Raw genomic sequence first — 15,950 nt, 5'->3', positions numbered from 1 at the left:
CCTTCAGATTGGAAATTGGCATCTTCTGTAAACTATTGTTCATTGCTCTCTCCCACTGATTCTCTTGTGGGTGGCAGGGCCAGTGTCTCTGGCCGCCTGAGTTGGTGGTCTGAGCCAGCGGCCTGAGCTGAACAGCGTCGCCGCCATTGCTCATGGCCACAGGCCATGTCTAGTTGGGAAGATGGCAGCTGATTTAGAAAAAGCAGATTGAGTGCTGCTATTTTAAATTATTACATCAACAGATAACATTTGCAATGTAAACAAATAAAATAACCAATTAAAAAAAGAAAATAAGATGAACAGTTATGTAAAAATGACCCCTTAAGTCTGATCTCCATACACAAATGCATATATCCCCTCTACACATGAACAAACCACATATATGAAGATAAACAAATGAAAAATAAAGATTTTTGCAAATATCTGTGGATATTTAAAAGATCTTGCTATTTTGTGGAATGTTAATTGTGTGTTCAAGCAAACTATTTTATGTGATTTTATTCCTCTGAAATTTAGTGAGGCTTATTGTCAAGAATGACCCATGTGAGTAAATATTAAATGTGCAGCTTAAAACAGTCTGTTCTACTATTTGGGAGTAGAATGTTCCAGAAATGCAATTGATGTCAGCTGATTGAGGTGCTTGGTTCAACTTCACTTCTTTAGTATTCCTTTGGGAAGTGCTGGGATTCTAACCCTGGTTCTGAACATGCCAGGCAGACAGTACACTGAGCTACATGTCCAGCCAACCATGTAAAAATACTTACCTTATTATCTTCTCTTTTTGAAATAGGAATATGAACATGTAGTACTACAGTTGTAAATTTGTCTCATTATTTCTACAGTTTTATTCATTTTTTATTATTTTCACATTGCTATGGATAAATAACATTTTTAGGGATTTGATGTCATATTTCGACTTAGCATCTTTGTGACTATAAAACAACTTTCTTTTCCCATGATAATGTTTTTATTCAACTGAGTTCTGCATTTTTCAAATTAAAATAGCCTTCTAGCTTCCTTTGGATTGGTGTCATGTTGGCTTTATCTGTTGCTCCTTCTGTTCCCATTATTCTCCCAGTTTGCCTTTTCTCTGAGTGTTTCTAGTTTATGCATCATGAATATTTTATTCCATTTGTTGTACATTAACATATTATCTATAACTTGTCTGTATGTGTACATGTGCATGTATGTATATATGCCTGTATATGTATGTTTGTGCATGTGCATGTATGCATGTGCATGTATGCATATGCATTTGTGTGCCTGTGTACATGTATGATAGATACCTTGTATGGATATATAGGTGCTTGTGAGAGTGGATGCACATCTGTGCAGTTGCATTTGGAGGCCACAGAACAACCTTGGGTAGCATTTCCTAGATGTCATATACATATACTTAAATTTATGAGATAAAGACTCTCACTGGCGAGGGGCTTGCCAAATAGACTAAGACTGATGGCCAGTCAGAGGGTTTTGCCTATTTGCATCTTGCGTTTTTAGCCATGGGATTTTAAACACTTGACACTATATCCCAGAGATCAGATCCCTCCTCATGCCTACAAGATATTCACTCTATTAACAGGACTAAGTCTTCAGCCCCTTTGGGTTTGTTTGCTGTTAATTGTAATGATCCATTTATCATGGACAGGATATAGTTATTTATCACAGATTTGTTCAGATAACTTTAAATCCACCATAAATTGAGCATAAGTTTCTTACACCATTTTTTCTTTTCATTTTCTTCCTCCAGCATTTGTATATGCTAAAATTTCCCTTGCCTGTTGTAAGCTCTCACAGTCAAAGAACTCATGCCCTCAACATGGTGCATTTTGTTCTGAAGCAGTTTTTCATGGCAAGATACTGTATTGATGGTCAAACTGAATCTCCTCCTCCCTTTAGATAGGAAAAGATGACTTCTGCCTATTCATACCTAAATAAACCCTCCCAACAGAAGAGGCAAACTGAGGTTCCTAATGTTTTTAGCAAATGATCTTCCACTTGAACACAACTATTAGGTTAATGTAGAGTTTGATCTGTTTTGACAACCTTCAGCTGAGGGGTTTTCCTTTTGTACTTTCAATGATAGTAATCAATACACACACACTTGCATATAGTGACCTTGTACTTTACTTGACATTTTGTGTGTTATCGCTAATAATTAGTAGGTGATTGCTACGAGCATGCAATCCTTGTCCTCTTGTCCTTTAATATTAAAATCTCCATATTATGGAGCACTTAACGTGTCAGTCCCTTTGCATCCTAATGTAATCCACATGATGGTTATGGAAATCGTGGGCACGCCAGAATCTCTTGCCCCAGACACTTGATAAATTAGTTCATGTCCTCTGAAAAAATGGATATAATCACTGACAAGTACATGGCATAGCTCAAGTAATGAATCATTGGACTTATTAATTATTATATGAAAAGACAATGAAATACATGAGTAAGTGAATATATCATTCCAGTATCTTAGCAAATTAAAATGTAACTGAATGACATATGCTGTACCACAAGAGGCAATTTTAACAAGAAAAAAGGCAATCTATTATAGAAAGCCATAGAATTTTATTGAAAGATGCACAATGTGACCCAAATAAAGGTTGAAATGACCCACAGTCAGCTGTTATTTGATCAAATGTCTTTAAAGTGGCAATTTTTTACAAATTTGTATATTTCCGTTTACACCCATACATATGATAGAATCAAATTACATGGAATGTACTTGGTGAAATAAATTTTTAATTGCACAAAATCATAGAAACTTCATAGAAAATAATATATTTATGACAATTTTTAATGGGTTGGCTTACTAAGAAGAATTAAACAGATCTAGATAATAATTTTGAAAGACAAATGGGCTGTATTTGATTGAGCACTTTATATTCACACCTATATATTCATATACCAGTAATAGCATATTTCTCATTGAAAATGTATATGTGTTTGGCTGCATCTGTTTATGTTAGAAAAAAACTTGGAAAGGTTATAGATCAAATTATCTTCAGCAATACATACTTATGATCTATATGGCAAGGCTTGGTGAGATATTTAAATCACTGCTTCATTAAATCCTTGGAAACATTTGCTGGCATTGCAGTGAGTGGCTGTTCCTATGGTCCAGGTTCAAACTCCTGCCATAAAGGATGAAACAGCAAGCAGCGATACTTCCAAAATAACTTCTTGTCCTTATTTGCCTTTCTTGAAAACTGTGAAGGGGAAATGTAGCTCAAAATCACACTCCCTGTAATCCCGTATGCTCCACTTCCTCACACACAGACTACTCCTTCAGTACTCACTTTTTTGAACCTCTCCCAGACTGAAGCCTAAATGCACAAATCTTGGCCTCTCCCTCACACTCATTCCTTACACCATTCTGTTTCACCACCCCCCCCCAAAAGGAAAACTCCAAAAACTGTCTAATCAAATGTAATAATACTGAAAACAATTTCCTCACTCAAAAATTTCACAGGGGATATATATTTGTCTTGTGTATTGACATTATGTTTCTCCAGGGATGCCTATTGACCAGCAACAATGTACCTTCTCATGCATTCCATGCTCAAAAGCCATACAAAAGAGAGATAGCCATAAAGTATAGTAGACCATCTACTACTAGGGTTTTTTTATTGGATATTTTATTTACACTTCAGATGCCATCCCCTTTCCCCATTCCCCCCCTTAGAAAACCCCTATCCCATGCCCCCTTTTCCTTTTTGCATTTATACACTTTTTAAAAAATGTTAATCAAAGGCTTTATAAGTTTACTACTAGGTTTTAACAATGCTTTGGGCCTTGAAGTTATGGCTCCCTGCCCAGAGATGGCACCACCTACAATGGGCTGGGTCTTCCCACATCAATCATTAATAGAGAATACCCCTATAGATGTGACCAATTTAGTGGAAACAGTTCCTTAAATAGGACTCCCTCTTTCCAGACGATTCTCATCACTGTCAAGCTAGGAAAAAAAAAAAAAAAAAAAAAAAACTAACACAGAACATTTCCCAGAAAACAAACCAAAAATAAAAAAAATCAGATGTTTAAATATTTTGTAATTGTTTTCAATTGTTTTCATACTTACAGATACAGAACAAAACCAGCTCTGTTGATTCATCTATTACTTCAGGAATGAACATAAATGTTGAAAAGCCATATTGCTGGAGAAAGGTTGTAGTCCAGCATTACCGGGGTGCTGTCAATTGACTGGGTAAAATTTTCAATACAAATTTCTCCATTTTGATGTATGTGTCACTTTATCACAGGGAGGCATGAGAGAGAGAGAGAGAGAGAGAGAGAGAGAGAGAGAGAGAGAGAGGAAAGAGAGAGACAGAGAGAGGAGAGACAGAGACAGAGAGAACACCATACTGCCAACTGCAACAGACTGAGGCATTCTCAACCAGGGCATCCACTTGTGTGAAGACAGGATTCACAACTGAGCCATAGTAAAGAATTTCAGATGAACCCATATAAAGCAGACCTGAAGTGTCTCTTTTTAAAAAAAAAAAAAAAAAAAAAAAAAAAAAGATTTTTACACAGATTTAAGTGTGGAAGTTAGTAGAAAGAGAAGCACACTGGAAATGAGGGGAGAGAGAGAGAGAGAGAGAGAGAGAGAGAGAGAGAGAGAGAGAGAGAGAGAGAGAGAGAGAGAGAGAGAGAGATCACAGATGCCATAACAGTAGCCATATATATGGTTTTGTGGCTTCTAAAGTTATATACTAAAAGGTCACTACACAAAAATGGTTTTTAAAATACTCCTTTAAAAAATGAGATCATAAGGTGATTTGTGAGGTGCTCCAGATAGAATTACAATCTAATAAGTAAAACTTTCAGTTATAAAAGTTCCAAAAGAGGGCTTAAATATGGCTTTTGCTAAAAATAGTTAAGGCGTGACTCCCCTTTTCTCATGATTCCTAGAGAATGTGAGTTTCTAGCCCTGAAGCACAGAAGCCATGCACCTTCTCCCTGAAACTTCAAAGTCTATGTTTTAAGATGTTCTTTATCTTTTCTTATTTTACTTTGAGCTTTTCTCCTGAAGTCATGTCTTGCTTGTCCTGTCTGTGTGTCTGTTCTTCACGTCCCTGCTAAGGCCTCAGTTACATCCTCCTAGTTATTCCTCTGACCTGTCAATTTGATATGGCCACTCAAGATCATCAGTGTGTTTGTTTATAGTGCCTTTTTTGTCTCACTTTCAATCCGAAAATGCTTTAATTTTCTAGGATTTTTTACTCTGGTATCGTTTTAGCATCAGAGATTGTATAAGTACATTGAAGCTAATGAGATGGCAAGGATGGTGCCAGCTTCTAGAGATTTATACTTGTTCGTCTGTCAATCTGTTTGGGAGGTAATTTTCTTTATCCTCTTTTAGAGTGAAGTTGAAAACCTGCCGTCAGTTTTAAGGAGTAATGACTAATTTTCTGTTTATCGTTATTCCTTTGCAAATATTGAGTTAATCTTTCTCTCTCTCCCACCAGAAGTTGCTGGAAGTTCTGCTAGATTCCTCAGACTCTCAACTGCTGCTTTCTGTCTGACTTCTTGCTCTTTGCTGCAGCTTCCGAACAATGCTGTGCAAGAACAGTGAGGCCACATGCACACTTAGCTCCGCTGCATGTGTCTCTTAGAGGTCATTGACTCCTGCTTCCTGGACGCCTTGCGAGTCCCTAATGTATATAGATAATTTAAATGTTGTCTTCTATACATCTTTCTGAGTATTCATTTTGGGAATATTATTCTAACATATTTAGCTGTTTATAGGCCAACTAGGAATCTCAAATAGTTATAGCTTTAAAATAGGTATTTCTCTTTTTTTTGTCTTTTTGTTTTAATATATATTCGAGAGTCAGGGCATCATGTAGTGCAAGCTGGTCTCAGACTCACAATATAGCAAAGGATGATCTCAAACCCCTTATTAGCATGTATGACCACACTAAAATTCTTTGGTACTGGGGATTGAATCAGGTTGTCTCTTTCATACTAGATTCACACTCTGCCATCTGAGCCACATCTCCAATCTCCAATACATATTTCATAGGTACTTGGTTTTACCATTATCTTAGGTAACAGTAATAAGTTCAGTTTCTCACTTGTATATGCTATAAAAATCCATCTAAAACTTATCTCTCAGAGTAATGACAAGGATTACATACAAAATTAAAACCAAGTGAATATGAAGTAATGAAAACCAGGAGACAAATGTTATTCAAGAATATATAGATTGAAACAAGAATAGGGATGAGATTTATTTGTTGACAGATTCTGAGATATTAGGTAAGGGAAAGAAAAAAACTTGCATATGTCAGTGTTGACTGTAGTTACTGATATACTAATTATTGAGCCATTTTTACTGCAAGGGTAAGAACCGTGTGAAATTTCTAAAATAAAACAGAAAGACTGTAATTAGACATGGAAGCCATACAATTTCAAATTTCATCATTTTATTCCAAATAAGGTAGCATAAACTGTTGAAACAATAAATCTTCTGACTTAGTTAAATCATAACAATTAATTAATTAATTAATCAATTATCCTGTGACTCCTTTCTCTAGCTTCTGAAACCTTTCTGTTGCTTCAATAATCAGGTGGTTCCTCTGTTAGCTCTTCTCCACGACCACCAAGAAAGACTATTGATTGAAGCCTTATAAAAGGATGGTAAGTACCAGGCCCTGTGGTGGGAAAGGAAGGCATTATCAAACCTTATCCTCCATAGAACTCAAAAGTACCAAGTTTAGTATTGATAAAGCAATATTGATAACATAAGTTTGCATAATACTATAAACATTTTCCTCAAATAAAGAGTGACTTATTTGAAGTTTTCTACTTTACTTTTTTACATTTATGCTAATACACTATTCATTTGGAAGAAATGAAGAGAATCTATTTTTCCAAACACAAGCCGATTTTCTTTAATAAACAATGACTTCACATACAACCAAATTTCAAGTAGGTGTAATCGCGAACTAAAAATTGAAAAAAATAGAGATGGTTGACTCAGAAACAGCATGAGCAGAGTGGATGACAAAGGATTCCTCAGGTGGTTATTATAGGAAGGCTATGTCTTAGGTGGAGGGTGCTCCTTAGCACTCAAGAGATCTTCCAGCCCTGGCATCAAAGTCCATCCTAATTACACTTTCGTTTAAGAGATGGAATGGTTGGTTGAGCTCTAACGAAAAACCTGCAGCCATGTTTGTAAGTGGACAATCCAAACCAAATTGCCTTTCTATGGAACATAACCAGGCTTCCTTTGTTTTGCCTACTGCCACTCTGATGATACTTCTAGGTAAAAATTAGGCTTTCAAAATCTAAGAACTGAAGTGCTTAGCCACATCTCCCAGGGAACACTTTAAGGCATTTATCATTCTACTAAGAGAGGAGAATTTGGAAATTCTTGTTAATTTTCAGGCTAATATTATGTCTTTGGGTTTCTATTCCTATACAAAACACTATGACCAAGAAGCAAGTTGTGAAGGAAAGGGTTAATTCGGCTTACACTCCCATATTGCTGTTCATCACCAAAGGAAGTCAGGACAGAAATTCACACAGGATAGAAACTCAGAGGCAAGAGCTGATGTAGAGGCCATGAAGAATGCTCCTTACTGGATTATGTCCCCTGGCTTGCTCAGCTTGCTTGCTTATAGAACCCAGGACTACCAGCCCAGGGATGTCACCATTCATAATGGCCTGGGCCCTCCTGCCTTGATCACTACTTGGAAAAATGCCTTACAGCTGGATCTCATGAAGGCTTTTCCTCAAGGGAGACTTCTTTCTCTGTGATAACTCCAGCTTGTGTCAAGTTGACACACAAAACCAGCCAGTACATATTATTTCATCAGAAAAACCTTCAGATTTACTTTCCAAATTATTTTAGATTCTCAGACTAGATATTTGAACATTAGTTTATTGACAGCCAATCAAATGGTGAGCACATTTTTTATTGACAACTAGCATTTCTGCTTTTAAATTTTAAGCGGATGTGTAGAATATATCAGTTTTCCTTTTGTGTAACTTAAGACATGTTTTCCTGCTGATTCGACTTTAAATATTTCACAATCTTGGCACAGTGTTGGACTACCCATCGACGCAAATTGACAGTCTAAGGTTTGAAGATGTCCCCCAAATTCCATATCTTCAAAACTTAGCCTCAAAATAATTTTACTGGCATTTGAATGTGAGAGTCTGGAGGGTTAACTAGGGGATGGTATTCATGATAGAATCAACGTTTGATCTAACAGTCCAGGCAGTGCTGACTTGAGGTTAATAAAGCCAATGTAAAATGTCATCATACCTTCAAGATTTGGGATTCTAATATGCATTACACCTCAGAGTTAGCAATTTACTATATTATCTTATTTTCTACCCATCTGACTAATTAAAACTTATGGTTTTTTTGTTTGTTTGTTTTGACTTTTGCAGTAGTTTCTGAGTTTCTTATTACTTGGAACTGGAGGAATGCTATTTTAAACTTTTTTCTTCCTTCTAGCAACATGGATGAATTCTAACACAGTATCTGTAGGTCTTGACTTTGTTTTATACCTAGAGAAGAACAAACGTTCTAATTACTCCCTCAAATTTCAATATAGTATCACAACACCATCAAGAACGCAGCCATTAGAAATTAAAAGAAGAAATCCAAAGTCTATCATAAATGCAGGTAAAACCAGATTAAGTGGAAGCATAAATCTAAACCTTGTGGCTCTTCTACTCCAGATTTAGATTTTTAAACTAATGGAAATTAAACTAATCAGAAATTAAACTAATAGAAAACCAATATAATAGCCAAGAGGTTATTTTTGTTTGTTTATGGTTTTGCATTTAATTGATACCATCCTCTCTTAAGTCTCATAGGACATTTCTGAAGAGGGGTCAGAAAGAATGTAAGAGCCACAATGTAGACGATAGTTAGAGGATACCTTCTGGGCATTATACAACGGAAGCAGTCATGGACTTTTAACAACTATGGGTGACTATACTCTTTGTGTATTAGAATAGGCCTTTCTACATTCAGCCAAGGATGGATGACAAGGTGCTAAGTGGGTGTCCTCTTACTTTTGGACTATTGAATATTGAGACTATGGAAGATGATGTGGGAGGGTCCTCCTTGCCTTTAGTTGTGTGTCCACTGCTGAAGAATAGTCCCCAGTAGAGAGTTCCAAGCCCATGGTCACATAGATAGCTCCAAATAAACTTTAGTTGTTCACCAAACAGAAAGAAGTTGGGGAAAGAATGTGCAGAAAGAAGGTAGAACTGAGAGGGAGGGAGGGAGGGAGGGAGGGAGGGAGGGAGGGAGGGAGGGAGGGAGACAAAAATAGGGTAGAAAGTAATATAGTCAGTATATTGTGCGTGTGTGTGTGTGTGTGTGTGTGTGTGTGTAAATGTCAGAATATACTTAATTAATACAAACATTTCTTTAACACTTTGTTGGTCCCTTGTTCTGGAGGGTGTCCCACGACGATCTCCCAACATGGCTGTCGCTGACCGGTCTCTCCCAGGTGCTGCACCTGTCTCTCCACGCTGAGCCGGTCCAGGCCGGAGCTGGGCAGATAAGGAGCCGGCTAGCTGGCAAGAAGGCAGCTTGGTGTCCCAGGCAGGTTCTGGGAGAGCAGAGCTCTCCCCAAGTGTTACAGCTCTTGTGACAAAAACTCTCAGACACCAGGATGATTCTTGAGTGTGCTTTACTTCCCCTAAATAGAGCCCTTATATACAGTTTTGGGGTGGGTTAGAGTCTGACAGCAGATAATGTCTATTGGCTTGACCTGAGAGCTTGGAGATACCTCATCTGCATGTGAGAGAGCCTGAGGGACCGTTTCTCTGACTGATGGTCATAAACCTCTCTGTGGGAGGGGTTGTTGGAGGACTGAAGCTAAGTGAAAAGAACCAGGGCCTGGGAGCAGAGCTGAACTCCTGCCGTCCGATAACGGTTCCAGGGTTCAAAACTCATGCTCAACCGAACACCCAGCTGCTTCTCACAGCCCACTGCCCTACAACAGTTAACTGCACTTATTCATACTATAGACATCTATTGCAGACTCCCAATTAACCAGGCCCTGTATCAGGTAGAGCAAATGAGTTGTGTCCTTGTGGACCCCTCTCTAGATTCAGGGATGGCAAACCATAAGTAAGCATATGCTATGGCTAAATAATTACACAGTTGCGACAAAAGCTAAACAGAAAAGATGCCAAACGTAAATAAATAAATGCGAGAGAGGATAATGGGTGGAGAAATGGAAATGATGAACTCAGATAAGAGGATAGGGTTGCTTTCTCTCAAACCAGACCTGTGCGTCCTCACCAGGAGCTGAAGACCATTGTGGGCATGAGGGAAGGGCAGCTGAGATGAATGTGGAGTCCAGGGAAAGTTTGCACTGCATTAGACACTACTCTTCCCTTTGCCTCCTTAGTTCAACTGCCCCTGCACTGTTTTGTTTTGTAATTTATTCTGCCCACAGCCATTAAAGCAGAAGTCATTTTCTATATTTGATTGTGCTATTCTTTTTTTTTCCTTGTTGAAATATTCCAAGTTGGCTTCGAACTCATGATCCCCCTGCCTCTGCCTTCCCTCAACAAATTCTACCAGCAAGTGTCACCACAAACGAAAAGACAAACATGATCAGTGTGCTGCTTGGTCTTTAACAGAGAAGCTTCCTCCTGCAGCAGATGGGAGTACATAGAGACCCACAGCTGTACAATGTGCAGGCTGAGTGTCCTTAGAGCACCCAGGCAAAACTGGAGTATCTCTACCAAACTTGACTATGGCCTCGGGGCATTCTGATCAGGCTTTCTAGCAGCAGAAGGACTGACATATGAAGTCACAGAGACTGTGGTGTCATGCACCAGGTCTGCACAGGTTCAAGCCAGATGGGATTCCAGCACTGAGATGGGGAGGCAGACACAAGCCCCAGTGTCTAACCAAGAATCTATATCCAGCTGATAATTACTCAGAAAGAAATAATTAGTTTTTTTCCAATGGAGTCTCACAGGGTAGAACCACACTCCAGGCCAGACACCATGCCCTGCAGTAGACAGGAAGCTCAAAATGAATGCAATGTTATTTGGGAAGATATTTTTTTGTCCTATACTGCTTTGTCTGACATTTTTTTTTTTTGTTGATGCTGTTATGTTTTTGTTGTTGTTTTGTTTGTTTCAAAACCTTACTGGCACTTTGCTTACATATCATAGTTTCCAATTTTGTGTTTTTATGTGGTATTTTTGTTTCTGTGCATGTGTATATGTTTCTGTTTTTCTTTTTCATTGTTCGTTTTGTTCCATTTTTTTTTTTGTTGTTGTTGTTTGGTGGGTCTGGGAGGAGATGATAAAAGGTGACCAGAATATATTGCATGAGGAAAATTGTATTTTCAATGAACAAAATAAATAAAAATTTGAAAGTCCAAAGAACATGAAAATGTTGAAACAAAATAGGTCAGGAGTTTTAAAGTTTATATTAATATGTTTTTTAATTCCCTAATTAGCAAAAAACTAAACTTATAAACAAGCAGAACCCTTGCAGCACTCCCACCTCCAATCCCTCCAACCCTCAATCCTTCCCGCCCTCCATCTCTCCCACACCTCATCCCTCCCACACTTCATCCTTCTGATTATCTTTCCCAGTCTTCCCAGTGGATAGGAAGAATTTTTGCCCTTTGACTGCAAATATTTCTCTTATTTGAGAGATTATTTTTATCTGTATGAATATTTTGTCTGCATATGTGTGTGTGTCAGTGTGTGTGTGTGCGCGTGTGTGTGTGTGCGTGTGTGTGTGTGTGTGCGTGTGTTTGTGTGTGTGTGTGTGTGTGTGTGTGTGTGTGTGTGTGTGTTACCTGTGTGCCTGGTATCTGCAGAGGTCAGAAAGGGAGTCTCCTGAGACTGGAATTACAGATGTTTGTGAGCTACTATGTGGGTGCTGGACACCAAACCAAGGTCTTATCTGCAAGGTCAAGTGTTCTTAACTGCTGAGTCATCTCCCAAGCCTCTAGATTTTAAGTATTTTAATTTTAAGGACAAACTAATACTACAGTTGTGATAAACGTGTCCTATTATAACCAATGATTTTATTTTTTCTGTTATATCAGAAAGACCACCTATTTTATATGCATTTAACACTATCTTCTTTAGTTTGATGCCAAGAAACAAATTGTTCCTTCATTTCCCCTTTCCACATCAAATGTCAAATATCACTTTTTAAAAAGGAGTTTATTTATTTTTATTTAATATACTTTACTGTTTTGACTGCATGTATGTCTCTAAGAGAGCATGAGATTTCCTGGAGCTTGAGTTACAGACAGTTGTGAGCTGCCATGTGGGTGCTGGGAATCGAACCCAGGTCCTCTGAAAGAACACCCAGTGCTCTTAACCACTGAGCCATCTATCCAGCCCCCTCAAATATGATTTTTGATATCCACATTTGGGCACCAATACGAATGGGGATGACGGGGCACAGTGCCCTGTCTTCTCTCCCTGTGTGTGTGTCTTCTCTCCCTCCTCCAATTAGTAATGACATTATAATTCAGGGCACCCGATGCATATTCAATGTAAAAGGTTGGGAGGAGAGAGTTTATGTTAAAAGTTTCTGATATGTCATTAGTTAGATTGTCAGACCCTTTGCTTGTGATCTAGATACAGGAGTAAAATCCTAACTGGGAATTGGTAACTTTGATTGTCAACTTGACCACAGCTTATCTATTCTTAGAGAGTTTTAACTGATATAAGAAAAAAAGTGCAACCCGGATGTGAGTAATAACACTCCAAAGTGGTCCCAGACTGATTAGGAAGGAGAGAGAGCAAGCTAAGCACCCATCTCTCCCTGCTTCCTAACTGCAAGCACAACATGGCAGCTGACTCCAAAGCAAAACAAAATAAGTCCTTTAAGTTGCTTTTGTCTGCTATTTTATAAAAGCATGAAGAATAACCGGGGACACCGGAAGGTAAATAACAAATTAAACACCACTACCAAACTACACACAAAAAACTATTCTGATAGGGTGCAAAATCTATTCTTCTAGGCAGGTTGTAAGAAGGTGGGAATAAAAGTATAGTGTTTTATAAAAATTAAAAATAACTGACAAATTTCTTTCATATCTTCGCAGAGACAAACTCTAGTTTTCTGTTGATATTTGATGCTAGATCTTTGTTGAAAACTCTGATAAATGAACATCAAATCTTAGCTTTGACCTTCAGAAATAAATTCATTCTTCTCTAAGGCTTATACAAGCTTTTGTGTCCATTTGGTTTTGTTCCATATTCTACCTTTCTCCTTCTAGAACAACCTCCCATTTTACTTTGGACAAAAATCAATCTTGTTCTGTAATAGAGAGACAATCTATATATCTTGTATAAATAATGTATTGTGAATTTGAGGTTTGAGGTTAGCAAAAGAAGTTGGAAACTTTTTTTACACTGACATGATATCCATACAACATAATGGTGGGTGAAATGAAAGTCTGGCAGAGTATGTTTGCCTTCATCCATTTCTAAGAATACAAGGGATATCCATGCTTCAATGTAGTGGAGAAAGGAACCAGATGTGGTGATGAGATGGGGGAGATCTTAGGTGAGCTGTTTTAGGGAGCCCCAATTTCCTAAAGAGACCACTGAAGTTCTTAGTTCTCTTTGATAAAGCTTATCTACTTAAAAACCATTTTTTTTTACATTTGTTTATTCTGTGTATGGTGGAAATGGGAGGTGCCACGTCTATAGCAGTCAGAGGGAATACACCTTGCAGGAGCCAGTTTTCTCCTCCTGTTGTGTAGGCTCCTGGAATAGAAACCCAGGGAGCAGTCGTAGGATCTTCATAAGATCCTAGAAAAATATGCATAAAGAAGAAAAATCTATATTGTCATAAATAATAATGCTTCAGCAGAAAAGTGTCCCCAGACTAGATTAGAGGATCAATAAGTCATCACAATGATCTTGATGTATTCAATCAGTGAAGGACGTGCAGCTCTGTGAAACCAGCACGAATTCTATGATGACAAGAGCAGGTTCAGGGACAACTAGTAAACCATCCAAAACGCAATATTGTTAATGTCAAATAAAAACATCAGGTTTCAGTAAAACAAAGAGATTATTTCAACAGATCATTGTACAGATATGATGAGAAATGAGGATTACAGCAATAATGAGAAGAGACAATTGGGTAGGAAGAACATTAACTATGAAAAATCTGCAGTATGGGAATTCAAGGTTTAAAATACTGAGTGTTCAACATAGGAAATGGTCTGCAGGCAGATTTGTTCATCTGAGTCTTAAAAAGAAATCTCAAAGTACAAAGTATAGTTATTTGTTGGCTTGTAGAAGTAATTGGAACTCTGAGTGATTGGCATAATTACAGGAGAACATATAGAAACAGAAGAGGGCTATGGGAACAGAGGAAATCGTGAGAGATTATGTATTGTTGGCATGAGAACAGTCATGTCAAAGACTCCAATGCCTCAGACCCACAGGAGTGGCAGCACTTTCCTTGACAAAGTCTTCCTCTCCTACCAATACAACTGTTTATGAATGACTGGCCAGAAGCAACCATAGCTCCTTCTAAATGACAGCAACCTGAACCTGTGCCCTTCAGAGACCTTCCATTGAGATTAGTCAAAGCAATGACTCTGCCTCCTCCTTGCCTCATACAATTTATGCGCTCAACTCACATAATTAATATGCTGGGTTTCTGAGTTTTGTAGCAGATGCCCTCCACCAGAGCAATCACAGCCCATCTAATCGAAGCTTTTCTGTATGTGTGCCTGAGATTTCTTCTGTGTCTGTAGTTTCTTTTTTTCCTACATCATCCAAGTAAGGTTAACAACCGCAAGGCATTTAATGACAGAGAGTAAAAAAGGAAATTCTGAGTAGCACCGACATTCAAGGAAAGGGAGAGGATGAAGGGCCTTAAAGAGAACAGCAAGGAGTAGCAAGGAGGTGGAGACAAAAACCTAGAACAGTGTTCACCAATCCAATTAAACATTTGCTTTCAGAAAAAAAAAAGAAATGTAAATGTACAATAAGAATAACGAATAAAATTATGACACCGATTAATAATGACATTATAATTCAGGGCACCCGATTTACTTTTCCACCTGGGAAACCCCACCTTTCCCTATTCCCTGGCTGGCTGCTCAGAGGCAGCAAGATGTCTGGAGTTAGTGTAAAAGATGTTACTCGGAGCTTTGGCAGCCTTTCTCAACAAGTCCAGGAAGTTGAAAGTGCCCCGAATGGGTGGACACAGTCAAGCTTGCCAAACATAAAGAGCTTGCCTCCTATGGTGAGAACTGGTTCTACATAGGAGCTGCTCCCATAGCAAGGAACCCGTACCTCTGTATTGGTGGGGGACGGGAAGGCAGTTGGTTCTATGACCAAGATCTACGCAGGACAGCAGAGAACCAATGTCAAGACCAGCCACTTTAGCAGAGGCTCCAAGAGTATGTCCTGTCTGGTCCTCTGGGCTCTAGCGGGCCTGAAAATGGTGGGAAAAGACCAAGATGAGGGCTGCAAGCTAACACCTCAGGGTCAGAGAGATCCGGACAGGATCGCTGGATAGGTGGCAGCAGCCAATAAGAAGAAGCATTAGAACAACAGATGCTGGGTTAATAAATTGCCTCATTCATTAAAAAAGAAGAAAATAAAAAGAAAGAAAGAAACAAGAAATTATAGTACAGACATCAAATGAAATAAACTTTAAAGAAAAAATAAAATAAACCTGGGAATATGAACCCAGAAACCCCAGAGAAAGTGGTAGTTTAACTAGAAAATAGTACGATCTTGCCCACAGTTGTGGTCCCAGATGCTTCAAGTCATTCTTTAGTAGTTAGTAAGGTTATGAACAAGCTACTCTGTCATTGCCTGTCATTTAGCAAATGGTCTCTCACAGTGGCTGCAAGCACATGGTATGTCAGACACTTATGGCTTGGAATTTCTAATGATTGAAGTAGAAAATCTGTTTCTGGTTGACAAAAAAATGTGTATTTCTAACCACC

The 15,950-nt window shown here is 38.4% G+C and overlaps 1 pseudogene; it reads left to right on the top strand.

Annotated features, from left to right (window-relative positions):
- The first annotated feature begins 15,106 nt into the window (after positions 1 to 15,106).
- Positions 15,107 to 15,569, top strand: LOC143441905 (small ribosomal subunit protein eS19 pseudogene; annotated as a pseudogene).
- Positions 15,570 to 15,950: the final 381 nt, after the last annotated feature.

Source organism: Arvicanthis niloticus, chromosome 4 (genome assembly GCF_011762505.2).
Source record: "Arvicanthis niloticus isolate mArvNil1 chromosome 4, mArvNil1.pat.X, whole genome shotgun sequence".
In the NCBI taxonomy this organism is placed as follows: domain Eukaryota; kingdom Metazoa; phylum Chordata; class Mammalia; order Rodentia; family Muridae; genus Arvicanthis; species Arvicanthis niloticus.
The sequence above is the reverse complement of the archived record's forward strand: the minus strand, read 5'-3'. Positions and strand labels throughout refer to the sequence as shown.